This window comes from Salmo trutta, chromosome 7 (assembly GCF_901001165.1).
Source record: "Salmo trutta chromosome 7, fSalTru1.1, whole genome shotgun sequence".
NCBI classification, from domain to species: Eukaryota; Metazoa; Chordata; class Actinopteri; order Salmoniformes; family Salmonidae; genus Salmo; species Salmo trutta.
This window is the reverse complement of record NC_042963.1, coordinates 41,760,618-41,785,706: the sequence shown is the minus strand read 5'-3', so window position 1 is coordinate 41,785,706 and position 25,089 is coordinate 41,760,618. Positions and strand designations below refer to the sequence as shown.

Genomic DNA, 25,089 nt, shown 5'->3' with positions numbered 1-25,089 from the left:
CATGTCTAGATTTCTATTAAACTCAGAAGTGGTCATTTATCATGCCCCAAAGAAAAGAGCTTTAGAAAGAAATCAATTCACCTTGAAACCTGCTCATGCTCGACAGAGACACAACCAATCACAGTGAGAGATGAGGTACATGTAGGGATGTGTGATCAAACCTCTGAGTGGCCATCTCAGCTTCTTCAATTTGACCACCTGGGGCCTCAATCCATTTATACCAACAAGACCAAATGCCACAGGCAGTGTGTGTCCTTTCTCCTGATAAACTATGGATGTATTGTCTCCTTTAAACAGCAGTAGTAAGCTACGCATTGTAGTATACAAGTACTGTAGCTTTAAACTTGGGTAAAACTCCTTTGAGAGTGTGGTCATGTTGCCTCCACCAACAGGAGTGCTCTTACTGTGTGGACTCAGGGGCCAGGGAGGAGCATGCACCACACCCTTGACCAAAAACAAATAAAGCAAACGAGAGATAGAGGGGGAATGCCATGTTGGCGTAATGGAGCGTGGGGAGCCAGGGACCTGTCAATCACAGCTAGCCTTGTGTTTACCAACCGCTGACTACCGGGTATCTCACACACAGACACACCACACTGGGTGAGGGGGAGAGAGAACAAAGCAGGAGGGACTAGAGAGCAAACTAGAAAGCAGTGTTAAGGCCATGGATAATCAGTGTTGAGGGGCAATGGAACGCCCATGGAGAGACCTTGCTGTCTGTGCATTTCTGTACATGTAGTTACCCCACCACAGGGCAGCCCTGGCCTGGGTACTGTACTGTCCCCTCTCCCCATGGCTGGGGTCGAGCCTGAGTGTTTGACCCTGGTGGTCATACATCAGCCCCAAGCTGTGTGAGGGGTGGAAGGGTGTGCTATTTGCCCCCTACCGGAGAAGAGAGTGTCTGGGTATTTGTCACCCAGCTCTGAGGCCTTGACCCTGTGTGTATGGAAGGCAGGGGGAGCAGGAAGGGAGGTGATGGCAATGTAATGAGTCTCTTTAGAGAGGAGGAGATGCATTATAACATAGAATGCATAATTAACAAAAAGTAATGAATGGGATATGACATGTGTGATAACACACAGAGGGCTCCAGGTTGTAATCAGGCCCCGTGGCAGGCCCAATTAGCACACGCAATTAGGTGTGGAGCAAGGAGAGGGAGAAGACAGGCACGCACTGCACAGCACACCAACAGACTGAGACAAACAAGAAATTCTAAGAAAGAGGCCAAGGTGGCAGATGAATCAAGCTGAAATTGATCTATGGGTCCATTGTTTTTGTTGAAAACATAAAAATGATTTATTTGTCTTAGTACCGCAGCATTTGTGTTGCTCTGAAACCTAGAACTTTTACCTGACATTGTCCTATTAAATAGTGTAGCCGCCAGTAGCAACCATCTTGCACTGACCCTTAATATGGCTTTACCAGAAAGCAGATGGGTTTGTTGGAAAGGGAAAGGGTGTGGAGATAGCAACCCACAACAAATGACCAAATAAACGACTTCTGACAGGGCGAGGAGAAATAGACCGCCTTATGATAGATCTGGGGGGAAATTAATACAACTAACCTGGCCTATGTGGAAGTGGAGAGGCAAAGATAATCAGCCGGAGATATTTCTATATAATAGAAATGCCTGACATGTCAGTGAGCAGATCATTAGGTTTCAGACCTGGGTTCAAAACTATTTTAAATCATTTCATATACTTAAGCTGGGCTTGATTGAGCTTGCCTGGTGCAATGGAACCAATAGAATGGTTGCAAAAGTGCCAACCCTGCCCATCTGGACCTCCAAACAGGCTAAAGCAAATGCTGAAAGTATTTGATAGATTTCGAATAATATTTAAATGTAGATCTGATGGGTTTTTCTGGGGCTCCAGGCAGCGCATCACTGGCAGGGTTAGGCTTCTCTCTTTGGTTCATGACTATATGCCAGTTTATTTTCTCTGGCCCACTTGTCAAGTGAGATCTTCACTCCACCACAAAAGGCTCACATCAGCGGTATTATGGTTCAATTACATCTTTAAACCATTTGGATGACAAGTGTGCCTTTTTTCCATTGCACATTGCCGTGGAGACAGAAAGGACAGATACAATATATATTGCTTCAAAACCCACTCCAGCTCTGGCACCAAAATAGAAGGCCAGAAACCAATGCCAGTCCATCAAGTCTCTCTGAAGCAGTCATGGATGCCTGAATCACAACGCAAATGTTCAGCTCTCAGATTGCCTTCTTCTTGAATGTTAGAGAGGCAGGCGAGCACCTACACCACTGGGGTTGACAGGCACTCTAGGGGGAGAGGATATGTGGAAAGAGAGAGAGGGGGAAAAGAGAAGGGGTCGTCTAACCCATGTCTCCTTACCCACCACTGTTCCAAGTGGATGTCAACAAATTTGCATGATGATGTCTCCAATGCAATCCAAGGCCATTCATTCATTAATCCTGCATGGCTGCGTGGGTCCTGATCACCACAGCGCATCCAGCCCCATTCATCTCTGGCTAAAGGGCCTGCTGGGCCTGCCTGCCTGGCAGAGTGGAAGATTGGGTTTCTGTGGCTGGGCCCCATCTTTCTGGGAAGCTGGCGGTAGCAGGACCTCTCTGTGCACTGCAAACCTTTTCCAGCCGGGAACGTATTCCTTCTGCCAACACCATGCTTTATCTGCCTGCCTGCGTGGCGACTCCCAGAGGGCCGGCGGTATCATGTGACCTCTAACAAGCTAAACCCGAAAAGCACTACCTCCCACTTCCTCACCCATCACCATCGAAGACTTCAGCTCGATCCTAGCCAAGTCATGTCTGCACCCAATCTCTAGGAAGAGTATCATGTGACTCAATCGGTCAGATATTTCTTTCCTTATCACTCTGCCTGTCAAAGTGTTTGCAGAGTCTGGTGCATTTTTTATGTCCTAAATATTTGTAGTGAAACTTCCGTTTCAAAAGGAGGGTTCGTCTAAAGCTCAAGCGATACAGACAGGGCAGGCAAGTCAGATAAACATCAACTCTAAAGGATGTAAGCTCAAAGGGGAAACATTCTAAACTTTATGCAGGCCTAGTATGTAGATAACTTAATCCTCCAGACAAGATGGTACTCATAGTGATTACTATGGTGGATCTAGACAAAACCCAAACGCAGCAGTGTTGATAGCAGCTCGCCACCCCAGTGTTTTGACCAGAGTAGTGCATTGAAATAAAGGCAAGTGATTCACCCAGAAAGAAAAACAAACCCAGTAAAGTGTATGGTGCTTATATCAAAGCCGTGATTAACCCTCCTCACAACCTCCAAATTCTCTCAATGAGGAAGATCCCTTTCCCTTCAAACAGGCTCAACATTAAAGAGACAGCAACAGAAAACATGGCTACCACAGCTTTATACACTGACTATACTAAACATTAGGAAAACCTTCCTAATATTCAGTTGCACCCACTTTTTTTTTTAAAATGTACCCTCTGAATGGCACACATACATAATCCATGTTTCAATTGTCTCAAGGCTTAAAAATCCTTCTTTAACCTGTCTCCTCCCCTTCATCTACACTGATTCAAGTGGATTTAACAAGTGACACCAATCAGGGATCAAAGCTTTCACCTGGTCAGTCTATGTCATGGAAAGAGCAGGAGTTCTTAATGTTTTGTACACTCAATGTATTTTGTAACTGTATTTTTGCAAAGAAGTCTACAAAATGGTTGCTTTTACTCTGTCAGTAATCAAATATTGTGATATTAAATATCATCTCTAGTTGTTGACAGATACTGATGCAGCTAAGCTTTGCTGTAGGAAGTTGTCTACAGTACCTTCAGTGTCCTCATCCAGAGGAAATGGTCACTGTGGTAACTAGCATTCAGTATCATTCAGTATCATTCAGTATCCCTAGAAGAGCTTGACATGTGAATAAATCAGTCGGGGTTAAATAAATAGGCCTTACACCATTCCCATGGCAACAGAAACCCACATTAAAAGACCATCTGAAACTGAGAATTGATTGACTTTTCCATCTCCTCTCTGGGAGGAAGAGGGGCAGAAAAGGCCCAGGAGCGGTCAGAGACAGAGATGAGATAATAGAGATGTGATTGAATATAAATCCACATCTTCCTTTAACAGTACCATTAGCCATTTGGGATGGAATGGTGAATCAGATCATTCTGAGAGCAGAAGCCAGACATGAGGACAGATAGTCTTCCAAAGACTGAAGAAACTTGCAGATTAATGACTATGCTAATTTTTCCAGTGTGTTTCCTTCCTTCCTCTAATACATGACAGTTGAGAAGCATGAATGGAGGTTTTCACATCAAAACAACTACACATCGTCTTTGACAGGAAATGTTAAGATTAAAAGAATGGAAAGATGACTAACTACTAGGTAAAACACTTAAATAGCATACATAAATGTAACTTTAACCATGCAGCATGCTATCAGAGAGACAATTGTAGAGAGGGAGAGCAAGGACTGAAGAAAGTGACATTTCTCAGAACAATACAACATATTTTTCTATTTATGCCAGCATGTGAAATAAAGGAAAACAGCTCTGGCAGTTGGGAAAAGTGATGTCGTCTATGCCAAGTACGTGTCATCACCCTGCTTCAATATCTGAAAGGAGCACAGCCATATTTTGCGAATGCCTACTGAGGCTTCAGGGTTGTCCACTCAGCTTTTCTGCCAGCTCCTTTGTCTAATGTTTCTTCCCATGGGCATGCTAGCAGGTCAATAATAGAATAGTAGAATACCCTCATGGTGCCAATTTGAGTGATTTCTCAAGGTTGGCAATCTTACTCTCTTTTGATAACAACACAAATGTAATTCATTTTGTACTATTGAGTGCTTTTGAAAACGGTTTCTGTTTGAAAAATCCTGACAATACATACAATATCTGTTAAGGAAGTGTAACATGAAAATTATGTTATTATATAAGAACATCAGAGAACATAGGTGCTACTGTGAAAGTCATCTATCTGATTGAAGATGTTAAAATGTTGAAGTCTCTTTCACTCAGGGAAAAATAAAAAGCTCAAAGTCAGTCACAGGGGTAATTTGCCTAGAGAAAGATTTGCCTAGAGAGAGAAAAACCTACTCCTTTGTGTCATTGTTACAAATCACTTCTTATAGAAACACACTATTAATGGGACATGTCTGGATAAGAATATGCCAAATGTTCAAAATCATGTCTCAGTGCTATTAAATACTCATACAGAGGTATAACTTCTCTGAGAAACAGCTGGTTTGCGTCCCATTCATATTCAGACAACAATCATAACAGATCTCTTTGTCAACAGACACCTTGATCAACAAGAATATCTCCTGGGTTATCACTACCATTCATTTCTGCCCCACCCAGCTAAACCCCAATTATTATTTAAAAAAAATGTATATGGCCCGCTGGCAGCCGACTAGAATAAATGTCAGCCATTTTTATAATTGAGTTTAGTAGGCCTATAAGTAGCCTGGTCTCAGATATGTGCCATCATGTGCAGTTTAACTGGTTAAGATGGCCTCGCCTTGAGCTCTGTTAAAACATTGCAGGTTTTCTAGTGTTTTTCTCAAATGTTCTTAATCAGTTTGTTTCGTGCATTACTACGTACACCCAGGTAGAACTATTGGAATACGAATCGCTGGTTACTCACTGTCCACCCGACCTCCACAAATTCCCTGAGAAGTCGGAACAATGGACTAGCATCTTCGGTAAGACGCCCAGCTGCTTGGGAGTCCTGCTGGAGAGTAGGAAGCGAAGACGCCAAAGGATAGGTAGACGTGGCGGGGTCTTAGTGAGTTTAAGACACCGGGCGACCCGTCCTCAATTACCGAGCATACTACTCGCCAATGTTCAATCATTAATGAACAAACTTGACAAACTCAGAAGGACATCAGATCCCGCAACATACTGTTTTTCTGAGATTTGGCTTTCCTCCAACATCCAATTGGATTACACACAACCAGCGGGTTTTACAGTTTTTGGAACAGATAGGAGGTGGTCTCTCTGGCAAGAGCAAAGGTGGTAAGCTCTGCTTTATGACCAACAACACATGGTGGGACGGAGGAAACGTACAGGAACTTGTGAGGTTCTGCTCCCCCGACTTGGAATACTTGGTCATCAAATGTCACGCTTTTTACCTTCTGAGAGGGTTCTCAAGGATTATCGCCATGGCTGTGTACATTCATCTCCAAGCAGACACCAAAAAGCCTTTCAAAGATCTTCATTGGACACTGAACAAAATGGATACCGCATTCCCGGAGGCAGCGTTCATTGTTGCAGTGAACTTTAACAAAAGTAACTTGAGAACAGTGCTCCCAAATTATTACCAACACATCGACTGTCTAACTTGCGGAAATTCTAGTTTCAACCCCTGCTACACGCCTTTTCGACACGGGTGTAAGGCCCTCTCCTGTCCTCCTATCGGCAAATCCAACCATGACTCCATCTTGCTTCACCCTGCCTACAAGCAAAAATTCAAGAGGGAAGTTCCAGTGGTCAGGTCTGTACAGTGTTGGTCGACCAATCAGAATTCACGCTGAACTCTGAACTCCTCTCTATGCAACTGGGTCCTGGACTTCCTGTCATGCCGCCCCCAGGTGGTGAAAGTAGGCAACATTACCTCCTCGACACTGATTCTCAACACGGGGGCCCCACAAGGGTGCGTCCTCAGTCCCCTCCTGTATTCCCTGTATACCCACGACTGCGTGGTCTACCACAGTAGTTCCAACTCCATCATCAAGTTCGCTGACGACACGACAGTAGTAGGCCTGATTACCAACAACGATGAGACTGCCTAGAGGGAGAAGGTAGGCACTCTGACGGTGTGGCGTCAGGTAAACAACCTCTCCCTCAACGTCAGCAAAACAAAGGAGCTGATTGTGGACTTCAGAAGGAACAAGGCTGAACACGCTCCCATCTTCATCAATGGGGCCACCATGGAGACGGTCAATAACTACAAATTCCTCGACATACACATCTCAGGGAAGCTGAAACGGCAAAACCACATGGACACTGTGGTGAAGAAGGCATGACAGCGAAGAAATTTGGGCCTGTCCCAGAGGGCCCTCAGAGTGTTCTACAGGAACACCATCGAGAGCATACTGTCGGGCTGCATCACAGCTTGGTATGGCAACTCCACCGTTGAGGACCGCAAGGCACTTCAGAGGGTGATACGTACAGCCGAACGCAACATTGGGTGACTGGCCAATAGTTTCCCCCATGGACATTTTCCCCCCACACCACCTCAACAGTTACTTACCTTACCAGCTGCTCCTCTTATGGACATTTCCACCCCCACAACTGACTTTTACTCTGCCCCCACCCAAACAACATTCATCGTTGTTGCACCCCCCCCCCAATATGTATATTATAGATTGTTTTATTATAATTTGTACTGTTTTTATTTCACTCACTGCTGCTCCCCCTATGGCCATTCCACCCCACCCCCTCAACACACTGCCTCCACCACAATTGGCATGTATTTACTTATCCCTGCTACAGTTGTTATGATGTATATAGTGCTATTTCTATTGTTGTTTTTTTAATACAATTTGAATTATTTTATTTCACTTAGTCCTGCATGTTGGATATCGGAGCCTAATATTTTGCATCCTGCAATCACACCTGCATACGTGACTAGTAAACACTCTGAATCGCTGAATCTGAATCTTGACAATGCATAGGAGTTGGCAAGACAGCAAAACATATATCTGGGACCACCAGGCTATACAGTCAGTAGAGTAGAGTCACCCCGCCAGTCAGCCAGGACCACCAGGCTATACAGCCAGTGGAGTAGAGTAGAGTCACCCCGCCAGTCAGCCAGGACCACCAGGCTATACAGTCAGTGGAGTAGAGTAGAGTCACCCCGCCAGTCAGCCAGGACCACCAGGCTATACAGTCAGTGGAGTAGAGTAGAGTCACCCCGCCAGTCAGTCAGTCAGCCAGGACCACCAGGCTATACAGTCAGTGGAGTAGAGTAGAGTCACCCCGCCAGTCAGCCAGTCAGCCAGGACCACCAGGCTATACAGTCAGTGGAGTGGAGTAGAGTAGAGTCACCCCGCCAGTCAGCCAGGACCACCAGGCTATACAGTCAGTGGAGTAGAGTAGAGTCACCCCGCCAGTCAGCCAGTCAGCCAGGACCACCAGGCTATACAGTCAGTGGAGTAGAGTAGAGTCACCACGCCAGTCAGCCAGGACCACCAGGCTATACAGTCAGTGGAGTAGAGTAGAGTCACCACGCCAGTCAGCCAGGACCACCAGGCTATACAGTCAGTGGAGTAGAGTAGAGTCACCCCGCCAGTCAGCCAGGACCACCAGGCTATACAGTCAGTGGCGTAGAGTAGAGTCACCCCGCCAGTCAGCCAGGACCACCAGGCTATACAGTCAGTGGAGTAGAGTAGAGTCACCCCGCCAGTCAGCCAGGACCACCAGGCTATACAGTCAGTGGAGTAGAGTAGAGTCACCTCGCCAGTCAGCCAGTCAGCCAGGACCACCAGGCTATACAGCCAGTGGAGTAGAGTAGAGTCACCCCGCCAGTCAGCCAGTCAGCCAGGACCACCAGGCTATACAGCCAGTGGAGTAGAGTAGAGTCACCCCGCCAGTCAGCCAGTCAGCCAGGACCACCAGGCTATACAGCCAGTGGAGTAGAGTAGAGTCACCCCGCCAGTCAGCCAGGACCACCAGGCTATACAGCCAGTGGAGTAGAGTAGAGTCACCCCGCCAGTCAGCCAGGACAAACAGAGAAGGTTATTGTGGTGTAGCTCATTGTAGCCAGCACACAACCACTGTGGCCACCGTTAAATCCCCATTGTCAAGGATGAATAGTTCCTCCACTCTTTGACACATATGATTAGTGAGATTATAATAGAAGCCTCAGACAAAACCAGCCTTGAGAAGCGTGAGTGTTATACAAATCAGGATCCCTTTCAATGCATCCATTGTTTGATAAGTCAGAGGGAAAAAACATATTTACATGAATTACACACAGCTAAATTCCTAAAATACAAGTTAAAGAAGACCCACAATTTGATGTGATATCTTCTACATACCACGATGTAGAGAGAACCACCAGCTACACAAATGAAGTGCTGGATGTTACACTTCTCTCCTCGGACAAGGGTAAATGACTCCTGTGCAATCCTACATCAAAGTCATTCATGGAGGAGAGGACACCTATAGACCACAGGGCCAAAGTCAACAAGAGCAATGGTCAACCTCTACGAATTTCCTTCTTCTCCCATTTAGGCTATACACTCATATTCACCTCATTCCATATCCTTAGGTCAGAAACTCAATGCTGTGGCATAAACCTCCAAGAAAACTGAAAAATATACTGTAGGTTGATTATTTTTTTATAAGCATCCTCTCTTTTCTAGAAACCCCAAATACTATTTTGACTGTGTACCTAATAACTGTAGCATGCTCTAACACAGTAGAAGGTGTCTATCCCTGCGAGGGGTTATTTGCAACGCTCCGTCAGTACAAACACAGACTCACTCCATTTCATGCAACAGTAGATAAGCAAACAGAGGGATACCGGAACAGACTCAAGCAGGCAGCATTGCCGTGCTGTTTTAGTTCAATGGACAACACTGCCTGCTCCTTAGCATCCCGATCAATCCTTTGTACTAGACTGGGATGGTCCCATTGGGGTGTGCTCTGCATCCTGATCAGTCCTTTGTACTAGACTGGGATGGTCCCATTGGGGTGTGCTCTGCATCCTGATCAGTCCTTTGTATTAGACTGGGATGGTCCCATTGGGGTGTACTCTGCATCCTGATCAGTCCTTTGTACTAGACTGGGATGGTCCCATTGGGGTGTGCTCTGCATCCTGATCAGTCCTTTGTACTAGACTGGGATGGTCCAATTGGGGTGTGCCCTGCATCCTGATCAGTCCTTTGTACTAGACTGGGATGGTCCCATTGGGGTGTGCTCTGCATCCTGACCAGTCCTTTGTACTAGACTGGGATGGTCCCATTGGGGTGTGCTCTGCATCCTGATCAGTCCTTTGTACTAGACTGGGATGGTCCCATTGGGGTGTGCTCTGCATCCTGACCAGTCCTTTGTACTAGACTGGGATGGTCCCATTGGGGTGTGCTCTGCATCCTGATCAGTCCTTTGTACTAGACTGGGATGGTCCCATTGGGGTGTGCCCTGCATCCTGATCAGTCCTTTGTACTAGACTGGGATGGTCCCATTGGGGCGTGCTCTGCATCCTGATCAGTCCTTTGTACTAGACTGGGATGGTCCCATTGGGGTGTGCTCTTCATCCTGATCAATCCTTTGTACTAGACTGGGATGGTCCCATTGGGGCGTGCTCTGCATCCTGATCAGTCCTTTGTACTAGACTGGGATGGTCCCATTGGGGCGTGCTCTGCATCCTGATCAGTCCTTTGTACTAGACTGGGACGGTCCCATTGGGGCGTGCTCTGCATCCTGATCGGTCCTTTGTACTAGACTGGGATGGTCCCATTGGGGTGTGCTCTGCATCCTGATCAGTCCTTTGTATTAGACTGGGACGGTCCCATTGGGGTGTGCTCTGCATCCTGATCAGTCCTTTGTACTAGACTGGGATGGTCCCATTGGGGTGCTCTGCATCCTGACCAGTCCTTTGTACTAGACTGGGATGGTCCCATTGGGGTGTGCTCTGCATCCTGATCAGTCCTTTGTATTAGACTGGGATTGTCCCATTGGGGTGTGCTCTGCATCCTGATCAGTCCTTTGTACTAGACTGGGATGGTCCCATTGGGGCGTGCTCTGCATCCTGATCAGTCCTTTGTACTAGACTGGGATGGTCCCATTGGGGTGTGCTCTGCATCCTGATCAGTCCTTTGTATAGACTGGGATGGTCCCATTGGGGTGTGCTCTGCATCCTGATCAGTCCTTTGTATTAGACTGGGATGGTCCCATCGGGGTGTGCTCTGCATTCTGATCACCATGGAGAAACCAGGGCAGCCCTGGTTAGGCAGCTATGCATGGCGGAATGGTGGTTGCTGGGGGTGAGGTGTTTGTTGCATCATTGGCGGTACTGTAACAGACTCATCGAGAGCAGACCCACAGCAGGGCTGTGATTGATAGGGCTGTTGGAGTGCCCCTAGCCCTATGACAGAACACTGTCTGGCTTCACTGTCCAGGGTTGGACGGAGTAATGAAGGAAATGTTCAGCACTCAGCTCAGCTCTGTTTAGTCAAACAGGAGCTACGGATGGCGATACAGGTTCTGCAAGCAGTTTAACTTTTCACACATGGAAATCTTGCATTTTGTAACTGCATCACGTAGTTGAGCTTCTACTGAAAGCTATAAAGACCCTTTTAGTGTACTGTAGCAGTTCCTCTGTAAAGTGATAGCTATAGCTAAAACACTTTTGCTTCCATTGAGCCAAGTTAGGGTGTTCTTCAGTACAACAATCCTTTTTTTGTAGTGCCTCTTCCAAGGTTAACTTTCAAGTTGTATGTAGGTTATAGCCTTGCCTAGCCAATCCCAGCCGGGTGTGAGAGCCAATTACAAACCTGCCAGTGCAGAGCAGGCTGGGTGATATACACCCAGATTATTAAATCCCATAAATCTGTCAACGAGCTCTTGACTCCGGCATAGAAAACAGGAGGCTGTTGGGACAACATAACGTCATGCACTCTCTATCCATCCCTCTCTCTCTATCTTTCTTTCCCCTCTACATATAGCCCCCATCCCCATCCCACCTCTCTCCTCTGTCTTTGGTGAAGTATTGTGGGTAGACAAAAGTCAGTGGTTTCCACTGTTGTGTTTCAGGTGGTTTCCTTCAGGGGTTAATCCACTTCCTGAGGGTTTAATTCAACATGCAGGCCCTCCTGTGAGGACTTCCGCTCACAGACCCAAACACCTGTCAGCTAAACAGCTCCCTGTTGACATATGATGAGATAGGCTTCAAAACGGTGGTGTAGGGAGACATGTCATGTACACAGGTCTAAAGTATGGTCATACAAGACAGGGAAACTCGGCCTGTCTTGGGGTCATACATGTGCTGCTGGCTTGAACATCTGTACGGATCGTGAAGTCAGAGGAATACACATTTAAAAACAGTTTTGAGGAATACACATTTAAAAACAGTTTTAAGCCTATTAAGCCAAACAATCTTTCAATTGGATCATTGTTAGTGTTTACTGACCTGCCTAGTTAAATAAATAAAAAATGCATTTAACTTTTTAGCTCTTAAGAATCTTACTGACAGGCAGCTCTGACAGACAAATAAGCATTTATCCAATGCTCCGGAGTAAGCTTGGGGGGCTCCTCCACAGCCCTCCTCACAACAGGAGAGATGTTGTCAAACATTGACCTTTTCGGACAGGGTTTAATCAATTTCTTCAACTTTGTTCCCCTTGTGTTTTGGAGAGGCCTCATCTCTCATGGACAGGAACATCAATATGGGGGCCCATTCACTCATCTGCTCATGCTATTTTTGCATGTGAGTCCCATCCTGCTAACCATGGGTTTGTTTAATCATTTTGGCTGGAGGTTGTTGACCTGGAGGAGGGCAAAGGGAGGGGATTGGGGATATTAAGGGAGGGCTGACACCAGATGAATGAGAGCGCGCCTGTGGAATGCCGAGCTCTAGACTCCCATGCAGGCTGCACATGTAGCAGGGAAGAGGGGTGGGTGGTGGGCCTGTGCCCCCCAGCACTGAAGGATTTTATGAGGCACGCCGACACTCAGGATGGGCTAGGTCGTGGCACGCCACCACTGACCCTCCCTCTTCCTCTGTCCACTGAAGTTTACAGAAGGAGCGTAAGTAGCAGGAAGAGCCACTGACAAAGAATGCCAGTGGACCAAGAAGGAGTGGACGGTTTTAGTGATCTGACCTCTGCAAGCACGAGTCTTATTTCAGTCTGTGACATTCGAAACAGCTGTAGGAGTAACATTAAATTCTATTCATCTTACTACTACCGCCGATTGTCCTTCTGCTGGTGCGTTAGTACATAATGAGGCCATGGCTTATCACTCTACTGATCACTCAGGCAGCAATTGTGATTACCTAGCGTTTTCTGAGAGCTCAGTGCAATCTATCAACATAAGAGCCATGATAGCAAATCAATTAGAATAGGCCAAGGAGCCACGAGAGAGAGAGAGAGAGAGAGAGAGAGAGAGAGAGAGAGAGAACTAGGGTTTTACATGATTGTATTCCCAATTTCCTCTTTATGTAGATGAGCAAGAGGTGAAAAACCCAGCTATCCTTTTAAACTTCAGGGCTGGCACATTGTGATGATCAGTGTAATGTGGATGCCATAACCAAACTAAAATCAAAACTCTGTTTAAATTATGTAAAGAAAAACAAAATCCTATGACACACTAACTAACACATTTGCTAATTTGAAACAAGTGTACTCTCTGAAACAGGATACTGCATGTATCCACCCTTGTTTTTCACGAGGCATCAACACCACAGACTGGTTGCATATGTGGCGTATCCACATGTGCACACATTCATTATGCAAATGAGGGAGGTCTGGAGCAGGATGCGGCCCTGTGTGATCTCATTAGATAGTATCACAACAGGCCTATGTTCACATATGCCTCCCACCCAACTGTACAGCTTATTACTTCCCCATTAGGGTTCCGGGCTTAAATGAAGGCACATGTGCATGGAGCCCCCATTGGAGGAGACCATATTGAGCGAAGGCTCCCAGTGCTACAGTGGAGGGCCCGACTAGCTTAACATTGAGTAGTTCCCCATTGTGTAGTTGGTAGCTCTCCAATGGTCTTCAATGTGGCCTAACTGCTCCATCTGATAATGCAGCCTTTAACTCAGTGTTTGTTCTTAGATAGCCAAGGCCAATGACAGGCTGTGATCTGGAAAACAAACACGATACGCTAGGAGAAATGTAATCTGGTCAAGGTCTAGTAATCGGGTATCAAACATAATGGGGCATTTACTGGTGAGCCAGAGTAGACTATGTAGTAGTTCAGGTTTATAAACACAAATATCGGAAAATAGAATTGAAAAAAATCTGAAATGTGTGGTTGAAAAGAAAAGTTAGATCAAAATAAATAAATCTATCTAGCCTTCATTAATGCAAAGCAAACGAGGATACCGCTCACGCGTGAGACTGCAGTCTAGTAATCCTATAAACACGGCTAAGAGGAACCCAAATTGCCACTTACGTGTTTTTAAATGCTTTTGTCTTCCACATGGTGTCAATTTGCATTTTTGTGAAGGAGCTCATTTACGTATTTCAACTTTTATGGCCACCAAATAATGAAAACCGCACAGACTTCCTGGTAAGCAGTTGTACTTTTACTGCCTTTAGATTTTACCATTTACTTTTTCATTTATATAACGCTGAATTCATCAATGTAGAAATTAACACAAATAAACAACATGTTCAGACAGTTGATGGCATGGTGGGTTATTTAAGTCTGCCATAGGCTTAGTTAAAAAGACTGCTGGCCAATAAAAACAAGCTGTTTAAAGAGAATAGTGGAAAACTTTTGGTGAGAACCTACAACAAAGCACGCTTAATCGTCACACAGTCTAACAGTGTCAGATTATGGGTCACATACCATGCAAAACCACTGATCAAACAGACCAATCGATATCTGGGGAAAACAACACTTTTAGCAGGATTGCCACTTGCAAACAGGCTAAAGAAGTCATATGGTTTCAATGCAACCACACAGACAGTGATGTTAACCAAGCCAACCTCTCGGGCCAGTTTCCTGGTCCCTTCACATAGTCTGCATTATTATATCACTGTGGTATTAAGATATACTTTCTTTAATCCACTTCCATGAGTTAATACAAAAAATAACATTTTTCCTCAGTCCCTTCAGCTGGCTCAATCGAATCACAGACCTAGATGTACTACAACAGTCAGCACATTCCATTCAGTAAACCAATTCCACAGTACAGAGGCAATCATCGACTCATTTCTCTCTGTGTGGTTCTTGTGCCATAAAAAAGACATTCCATAAGCAGTTGTTTGCCTTGTGAGAGCCAACATCCCATTTGAGGGGTTTTATATGGGAAGAGCTACATGCCAATTAGCATTGAAATAGCTTGGGAAAAACTAAGCAGAATCGATAGTCTATGATCAATGTGCTTTGCCTGATGTATTCTCCATGCTGTGATGAAAGATAATTTAATTATGGGGAAAACAACACTGTTCTGAGGGTAGACCTGTCAGCTGCTTTTTTTGTTTTTCTCTTTATTTAACTAGGCAAGTCAGTTAAGAACAAAATCTTATTTTCAATGACAGCCTAGGTACAGTAGGTTAACAGCCTTGTTCAGGGGCAGAAGGACAGATTTGTACCTTGTCAGCTCAGGGATTTGATCTTGCAACCTTTCGGTTACAAGTCCAACACTCTAACCACTAGGCTACCGGCTCCTCTTGATTAGGTAGCCAAAACAGTGTTGTGGGATTTAAGCTGGGAGCTTTTCTGCATCTCAATCTTTCCCCGAATGTACACGTTTGATCTAAATAACATTTACTGTGTGTTTCTCTTCAATACTGAAATTAGCTCAATTCAGGAAGCAAAAGCCACTGGTCTGGTCTGAAGGGAAACCTATCAGAAATACAAATACCTTTTGTAAGAGTAGCACATACAGTGCCTTCAGAAAGTATTCACACTAGAGGTCAATCGATTATGATTTTTCAACGCCAGTACCGATACCGATTTATTGGAGGATCAAAAAAAGCCAATACGGAATAATCGGACAATTTTATATATATTTGTAATAATGACAATTAAAACAATACTGAATGAACAATGAATCATTTTATTTTAACTTAATATAATACATCAATAAAATCTATTTAGTCTCAAATAAATAATGAAACATGTTCAACTTGGTTTAAATAATGCAAAAACACAGTGTTGGAGAAGAAAGTAAAAGTGCAATATGTGCCATGTAAAAAAGCTAACATTTAAGTTCCTTGCTCAGAACATGAGAACATATGAAAGCTGGTGGTTCAATAATCCCAGTTCTTCAATATTCCCAGTTAAGAAGTTTTAGGTCGTAGTTATTATAGGAATTATGCCGTGTCGACTAATTCTCTCTATACCATTTGTATTTCATATACCTTTGACTATTGGATGTTCTTATAGGCACTTTAGTATTGCCAGCCTAATCTCGGGTGTTGATAGGCTTGAAGTCATAAACAGCGCTGTGCATCAAGCAATGTTAAGAGCTGCTTGCAAACGCAGTAAAGTGCTGTTTGAATGAATACCTACGAGCGTGCTGCTGCCTACAACCGCTCAGTCAGACTGCTATATCAAATATCAAATCATAAACTTAATTATAATAAACACACAGAAATGCGAAGCCTTTGGTCATTAATATGGTCAAATCTGGAAACTATCATTTAGAAAACAAAATGTTTATTCTTTCAGTGAAATACGGAGCCATTCTGTATTTTGCCGAACGGGTGGCAACCTTCAATGTTATGTCATAATTAATGAAAATTCTAGAAAATTAATTACGGTCTTTGTTAGGAAGAAACACATTTCGCAACGAGCCAGGTGGCCCAAACTGTTGCATATACCCTGATTCTGCTTGCACTGAACGCAAGAGAAGTGACACAATTTCCCTAGTTAATATTGCCTGCAAACATGCATTTATGTGTATTGATTTTAAGAAGGCATTGATATTTATGGTTAGGTACATTTGTGCAACAAATGTGCTTTTTTCATGAATGTGCTTTTGTTAAATCATCACCTGTTTGGCGAAGTTGAATTAGGCTGTGATTTGATGAGAAATTAACAGGCACCGGATTGATTATATACAGTGCAGGACAAGCTAGCTGACCTAGTAATATCATCAACCATGTGTAGTTAACTAGTGATTATGTTAAGATTGATTGTTTTTTATAAGATATGTTTAATGCTCGCTAGCAACTTACCTTGGCTCATTGCAGCCACAAGGTCCTTTTGACGCTGTACTCGCGTAACAGGTGGTCAGCTTGCCATGCAGTTTCCTCATGGATCGCAATGTAATCGGCGTCCAAAAAGGCCGACTACCGATTGTTATGAAAATTAGAAATCGGCCCTAATTAATCGGCCATGCCTCCAATTCACACCCCTTGACTTTTTCCACATGTTGTTGTGTTTTTAAAAAAAATCTTTATTTAACTAGGCAAGTCAGTTAAGAACAAATTTTTATTTACAATGACGGCCTAGAAACAGTGGGTTAACTGCCTTGTTCAGGGGCTGAATGACAGATTTGTACCTTGTCAGATCCCACCACAACAGGACCAAGCAGCGTGTCTAGGAGGAGAAGACATCCTGGGCTTGGGAGGAAATCTTTGCAGGAGACGAAAGCCTTCCTTGGCGGCAGATGCAAGGAGAGAAGGGAAGACAGCAACGACGCCGGGGTTCGCGGGCACATAGAAAACCCAAAAGACAGCCCGAATTGTTTTTTTTGGGGGGGGGGGGGGGGGCACACGGGGAGTGGTCGGCGGAGCCGGGGAGTGAGCCAGTGACAACCTGGGAGGAGATAGAGAGGTGGTCGGTCGACTCAAGGAGAGTACCAGAGAACGCCTGGGAGTCGATGGAACAGTGCGAGGAGGATGATATTAATGAGGGTGCCCATGGTTACGGATTTAGGGTTGTACCTGGTAGGTTCCTTGATAACTTGTGTGAGATTGAGGGTGTCTAGCTTATATTGTAGGACGGTCGGGGTGTTAAGCCTATCCCAGTTTAGGTCACCTAACAGTACAAACTCTGAAAATAGATGCGGGGCTATCAATTCACATATGGTGTCCAGAGCACAGCTGGGAGCTGAGGGGGGTCTATAACAAGCAGCAATGGTGAGAGACGTATTTCTGTAAGTATGGGTTTTTAAAAGTAGAAGCTCGAATTGTTTGGGCACAGACCTGAATAGTATGACAGAACTCTGCAGGCTAACTTCGCCCCCTTTGGCAGTTCTATCTTGTCGGAAGATGTTGTAGCTGGAGATGGAAATTTCAGAATTTTTGGTGGCCTTCCTTAACCAGGATTCATACACGGCTAGGACATCATGGTTGGCGTAGTGTGCTAAAGCAGTGAAACAAACTTAGGGAGGAGGCTTCTGATGTTAACATGCATGAAACCAAGGCTTTTACGGTACAGAAGTCAACAAATGAGAGTGCCTGGGGCCTGGGAATAGGTGTGGTGCTGGGGGCTACAGGGCTTGGGTTAACCTCTACATCACCAGAGGAACAGAAAAGAAGTAAGATAAGGCTAAAGGTTACAAGAACTGGTCGTCTAGTGCGTTGGGAACAGAGAATAAAAGGAGCAGATTTCTGAGCGTGGTGGAATAGATTCTGGGCATAATGTACAGACAAGGGTATATCGGTGCATCACTATTGTAGAATAATAGTGAAGACATCAGAACTATTAAATAACACATATGGAATCATGTAGTAACTGATATTTTATATTTGAGATTCTTCAAAGTAGCCACCCTTTACCTTGATGACAGCTTTGCACACTGTTACGGATACAGATATCCTGTGTGTGTATTTGTTTTCTTTCCTTCTGCCCTAGTCACAGGTGTAACTCATCAGTCGCCAATCAGTCGCCAATCAGAAGACACACCTGTTCCTTTTCCCTTACCCAATAATATCCCCTTTCCCTTGGTTTAAAAGAATCCCAAACAGTTGTCTCTGCAGTTATCTCTCTTTTGTTTTTGCACCTACATGTCACATTTGTCCGTTATTATGTGAGTATGTATTGTTATGGTGTATGACTGTTTTTTTGTTTTTTTGGGGCATACATTACCTGTAGGAAAACATTGTCTAAGAACCCTATTTAGAACTGGGCGGACCACCCAATGTATTTTATTGGTTAGTTAGCTAGCGGTTATTGAAGCAAGTAAGACCAGCTTAGGGGTTTTTGGATATTTATTATTTATTTCCTTTAGTCCAGCTCAGGCTGTAACACATCAAAATGTGGTATAAGACAAGGAGTGTGAATACTTTCTGAAGGTGCTGTAACTATGCACGATTGGTCTGGAGGAATTTCCTGGTTTACCTACTCATATTTTCTTGATGGGTTATAAAAGTTTACCAGAAGTAAGATCTGATGCAGCAGAGAAGAAAAAACATTCATAAAAAGGCAAAATAAGGTTGGAATAAAGTAGCAGCAATTTCACATGGGTCAGGTTACCTAGTCAAGAATCAAATCCGTTCCTTTCATAATAATAGGACGTTTTCTGCCCAATGATAGCTCAAAGAATCCACTCTGAATGTATTAAACTATGCCATTGCCAGCACAGATCCCTGAGCTAGCCTAGCAAAAAAACTAACATTTAAGTGTTTTTTCAAGGAAAGAAGCCCTGCAAAGCTAGCCCCAGGTTCAAAGTATTTTTCCTGATTAGCACCAGAACAACAGGGGACAGTAGATACTGTTAGCATGGATAAACCCAAGCCACAGAGGGAATACGTCAGTCTGTTTATTTCTATAGCTGGTTTCAGCCGGCAAGGCAGTCTTGATAAATCATGGGATTTGCTGAAAAATCCATCGCCACATCGAACTGACTCTTCCCTGTCTTTCTGGCCATGACAGTTATATCGACGAGAGTGAACAAGATATAAAACATTTCACAAGGGATTTGGAAGTGCCCCCTCCTTTTCATCACTACAGCGTGTTTACTATGAATTGTAGTTAATCAAGTCTGGGGTTATCATTAAGGTGACATCATATTTCTACTAAACGTGGCTCGTGAATTTATCAGAGTGGGTAGGGCACCAACGGGGGGCTCGAAATAAGTTTTTGAAATGAACAAGCTCTCCCGCGTCATGAAAAAGGAGAAAGAAAATCCTCCAACATATGGGTGACACATCAAACAGCACCCCTTCTGAAAGAAAGGCCCCATAATCAACCTTTCACATGTAGGGGGATTTATGGGTCCAATGTCAGCCATGTTAGGAGACGGAGGGCATATGTTATCCTGCAGATGTTTTTGTTTACGATATCGAGATTTTGAGGATAATTTATTTCAGCAGAGCCACAGTATAATGTCTCCGGATCTGAGCTTGATCAAAACCCAAGCACCCATTTCTTGCCACACTCAATAAAATGTTTAGTGGTCAGTAATGTAGGGGATTCAACAACACAATAGCAGTGGCGTGGGTGTGATGTCTGTTCAGTATTGCTGAAGTACCATATATGGGGTTTCAATCCAAAGCATTCGGAATATTTTGCAACACGTTGCCTTTAACTCAAATAGACTTAACAAAATTACACAATTACATGTGAAGTCCTTTATGCAGCAAAATACCCTGCAGAAATACCAATTTAGAAGAGCAAGACCCCCTGTAAAGGACCCTCTTTAGCTTTTATAAGATAGGAAAGGAATTCTGGAATTTAGTTTATCCTTATACCCGAATACATTCACGGACCGACCTACTCAACACTTCACTTAAGCATATTCAAATTCACAAAGGGACTGGCAATCATTGCATTTCTGGAATACTTTCTGGTGGCATATTGTAGATAGAGTGAATAAAGCAGAGGGAGGGGACAGGAGACACAGTGGTACAAGCCCCCAGCGAGGAGGACAAAGAGACAGGCAGAGCTCTGCCTAGAAGCTGGCTCTGTGAATGAGCCAGACAAAGAGCTGAGTGGATCTGTCCATCGATCGGGGATGGAGAAGGAGAGCCGGTCCTTTGCCCACGCACTGAGGCCTTAGAGAGCCACTGGAGCAGGACCATGTGTGGTCCATTAGCACACCCAGCCATTGAATGCGAGAGAGAACCAGGGCCATTGATTAGGGGCCGCCGTAAGAGCATGACTGCGTGGGCTTCCTCTCCTTCAGGGGGGAGACAATGGCACTGACAGGCACTGGACGAGGACAGAGAGAGAAGGCAGTGTGGAGGTGGCTGGTTAGCAAACAGAACAAGCAAACTCCTACGAAACAACTGTCTCTCTGATGAGAGCACCGCAGGAATTGATGTCTCGCATTTTGTGTAACTTGTTAAGAAAGGACAAACAATGGAACACTACCAGGTAAACACAACCACATTAAAACGTTTTTATTGTCTACAGATACATCTGAGAACGAAGGGTGTTTATTCAGTCATGTTCCATCTGGAATCATAAAACACCACCTTTATCTCTACTCAGCATAATCTGAACCAATGTTCAACGATCACACTAAAGCACTCAAGTGTCACCATGAATATTAGACCTCATCCCTTCCACATTCATCTGTCCTCATCCTGTCTTCTCCAAATGCTGAGAACATAACAGCACAGCAGGAAACAGATGGAACCATGTCCTTCTCACATCAAAGGATGGAAGCGGCCATAACAGACCAGGTCCATGCCTCTCCAAACATACAGATGTATCTGCATTAGCTCTCTTCTCACTGTTTCCAGATCAGCCTGCCAAGACATATAACAGCCTAACAGTGCTCTTTTCAGGAAACCTTTCTTTAAGAAAATAGGGTCTGCCGTGTTCTTCCAGTGCACAGGATAAGAGGTCAAGGGAACACAGGAAAGAACAGGAGGACACTGACGTCACTCCCCTGCCTTGACCAGTCAGCCAGGCCTTACACAACAGGCTATGTGCCATCTTATCTGCTGCTTAGAGAGGATGAGGGTGGGTTAGCGAAGTGGACCCCCCTCTGACACACGACCCAGGCATGATACACAACCCCGGCCTGCGGTATGTTGCTGCATGCTGTATCTTAAAGGGTCAGAGAGGATCCTGCAACGCTGACCACATAAACACACATACTTTGAACAGCCGCTTGTTACAGCCGGTGATGGATGCCTGAGTGACAACATGACGTTTGAATTCGCATGGAGTACGTGTGGAGGGCTTACAGTATTTCCTGGTCCATGGAACATGGGATTGTTCAGGAAAGTTTCAGATAAGGTTAAGGAAGCAACTCAACACTGTACCAGAAGAAGAGAAAAATCTCACATGTCCCAAGATGAAGCAGTAAATGCAAGATCATTGGGAACAAAATCAAATCAAATCAAATCATACACATATTTAGCAGATGTTATTGCAGGTATAGCAAAATGCTTCTGTCCTAGCTCCAACAGTATAGTAATATCTAACAATTTACACAGTAAAATGTTTTAATACCGAATCAAAATCAAGACCCTGCTCTCACTGGACCCTTTAACCAGATATAAAATCAACAAGTCTAAGAATAGGGGTGGTGAGTTGACCATGAGAACATCTGGAAATATCCCCATTAGGATCCGTCCCCCACGACGTAAAGTGTGCGGCATGTGTACTGAGCTGGTGAGGTAAACCAGTAAAAGTGCCTGTAATAAAACGGTCCTACTGTGTATACACTTTGATCCCTTGTAAGAGGATAAGTTAAAAAAAGGGCCATAAAACAGCATAGTTCAACATTATGGGTGGATGACCACCCAGGTATAAAGCATCTAGGGGCGATGTGGAAAAAATGACGACAAACAATACGTCACAGAGTAACACGACCCACATGTTCTCCCACCGTGCAAAGTCAAACACGTCCCATGTGAGACAGAGAAGCATCAGGCATCAAAGCAACACAATCTGACCAATTAGGATATATGTGTGATAGCCTGTGTGATAAACTGATAAAGGATTGTGTGATGAATTAATCCGATATTAATGAGGACCATTAAATTCTCATGGTCAATTAAAACAGTAATGTAATTATCACTATCATGAATTATGAACATGCTATGAAACTACCCTCTGTGAAACATAGCTACATCTCTTGTCTCGTTTTTCCTCTCATAAAACGTATGTGCCTGGGATATGCCTTATCAAAACGTAAAAGACAAAAGACTTTCAACAAGACAACTAGAGCTTGCCACGATGGAACACAGCCCTATTCCATATGTGTGACCTAAGAAAACACAGGATGATTACTACAGCCTTATTAAACCTCTCCCCCTCATGATCATTTACAGAATAGCTAGTAAAGTTTTTCAATGGAATCTATCCATGGGCAACAGGAATGTCTGACTTTTTCCAACAGTCTGACTGTGAACATCTGAACAAAAACCGAAATAAGGGAGACATAGATATGATTAAAAAACAACTGTTGTTGCAATATGAAACAAAATGGGTGGAGGAGATTAATCATAAACCCAAATTGAGAACCTTCTGTTTGATTAAGGATGAATTTGTGTGTGAGAGATATATTGTGGTGAAATGGAAGAGGAAAGCCTATGTAACTATTGTGACCTCGAAGAAATAGAGAATGAAACTCATTTTATCCTCTATTGCCCTTTCCACCATGATATATACTTGCTATAATTCTAGAAAGCCCACCAGATATACCCTGGCATTATGTGGTTGAGTGATGAGGAGAAATTGAAATGTTTTTTTGTCCATTGTGTATTTCCATTTGCAGAATATTTAGATAAAGCTTGGAATAAAAGAAAAAGGACTACCTATAATTAATGTGTACAAAAATATTTAGTTTACATGTGGTTAACGACATGTGTGTGTATATAGATTGTGTATAGGCTTGTCTCCCATATGAATCTTTTCTTTGCACTCCAATACCTTGACTTTGTTGTCCTTAAGTCATTTTGCCACAAATTTGGAAATATGCTTGGGGTCATTGTCCATCTGGAAGACCCATTTGCGACCAAGCTTTTACTTCCTGACTGATGTCTTGAGATGTTGCTTCAATATATCCACGTAATTTTCCTGCCTCATGGTGCCATTTATTTTGTGAAGTGCACCAGTCCCTCCTGCAGCAAAGCACCCCCACAACATGATGCTGCCACCCCCGTGCTTCACGGTTGGGATGGTGGTGTTCTTCAGCTTGCAAGCCTCCCCCTTTTCCTCCAAACATAACGATGGTGATTATGGCCAAACAGTTCTATTTTTGTTTCATCAGACCAGAGGACATTTCTCCAAAAAGTACAATCTTTGTCCCCATGTGCAGTTGCAAACTGTAGTCTGGCTTTTTTATGGCAGTTTTGGAGCAGTGGCATCTTCCTTGCTGAGCAGCCTTTCAGGTTATGTCGATATAGGACTCGTTTTACTGTGGGTATAGATACTTCTGTGACTGTTTCCTCCAGCATCTTCACAAGGTCCTTTGCTGTTGTTCTGGGATTGATTTGCACTTTTCGCACCAAAGTACGTTCATCTCTAGGCGTCTCCTTCCTGAGCGGTATGACGGCTGCGTGGTCCTATGGTGTTTATACTTGCGTACTACTGTTTGTACAGATGAACGTGGTACGTTCAGGCGTTTGGAAATTGCTCCCAAGGATGAACCACCCTTGTGGAGTTCTTGGCTGATTTCTTTTGATTTTCCCATGATGTCAAGCAAAGAGGCACTGAGTTTGAAGGTAGGCCTTGAAATACATCCACAGGTACATGGTCCCGTGTGGCTCAGTTGGTATAGCATGGTGTTTGCAACGCCAGGGTTGTGGGTTCGATTCCCATGGGGGACCAGTACGGCGAAAAAATTTATGAAATGTATGCATTCACTACTGTAAGTCTCTCTGGATAAGAGTGTCTGCTAAATGACTAAAAAGTACACCTCAAATGATGTCAATTAGCCTGCCAGAAACTTCTAAAGCCATGACATAATTTCCTGGAATTTTCCAAGCTGTTTAAAGGCACAGTCAACATAGTGTATGTAAACTTCTGACCCACTGGAATTGTGATAGAGTGAAATAATCTGCTTGGAAAAATGACTTCTGTCATGCACACAGTAGATGTCATATTTTTTTATATATGTTTTTAAATGTATTTTATTTCACCTTTATTTAACCAGGTAGGCTAGTTGAGAACAAGTTCTCATTTGCAACTGCGACCTGGCCAAGATAAAGCAAAGCAGTTCGACACATACAACAACAATCCTAACCGACTTGCCAAAACTATAGTTTGTTAACAAGAAATTTGTGGAGTGGTATAAAAACGAGTTTTAATGACTCCAACCTAAGTGTATGTAAACTTCCGACCTTAATTGTATGTATGTATAACAGTATAGCTTCCGTCCCTCGCCCCTACCTGGGCTCGAACCAGGGACCTTCTGCACACATCTACAACTGCCTCCCACTAATTATCGTTACCCATCACTCCCCTTGCTCTGCAAGGGGAACAACTACTTCAAGGTCTCAGAGTGAGTGACATCACCGATTGAAACGCTATTAGCGCGCACCCCACTAACTATTTCACATCGGTTACACTCACCCCCCTTTTGA

The 25,089-nt window shown here is 44.1% G+C and overlaps 1 protein-coding gene across 1 annotated transcript in view; it reads right to left on the bottom strand.

Annotated features, from left to right (window-relative positions):
* LOC115197416 (protein O-mannosyl-transferase TMTC2) overlaps positions 1-25,089 on the bottom strand; it is a 180,374-nt gene that overhangs the window by 95,279 nt on the left and 60,006 nt on the right. The gene's annotated exons all lie outside the window — the stretch shown is intronic.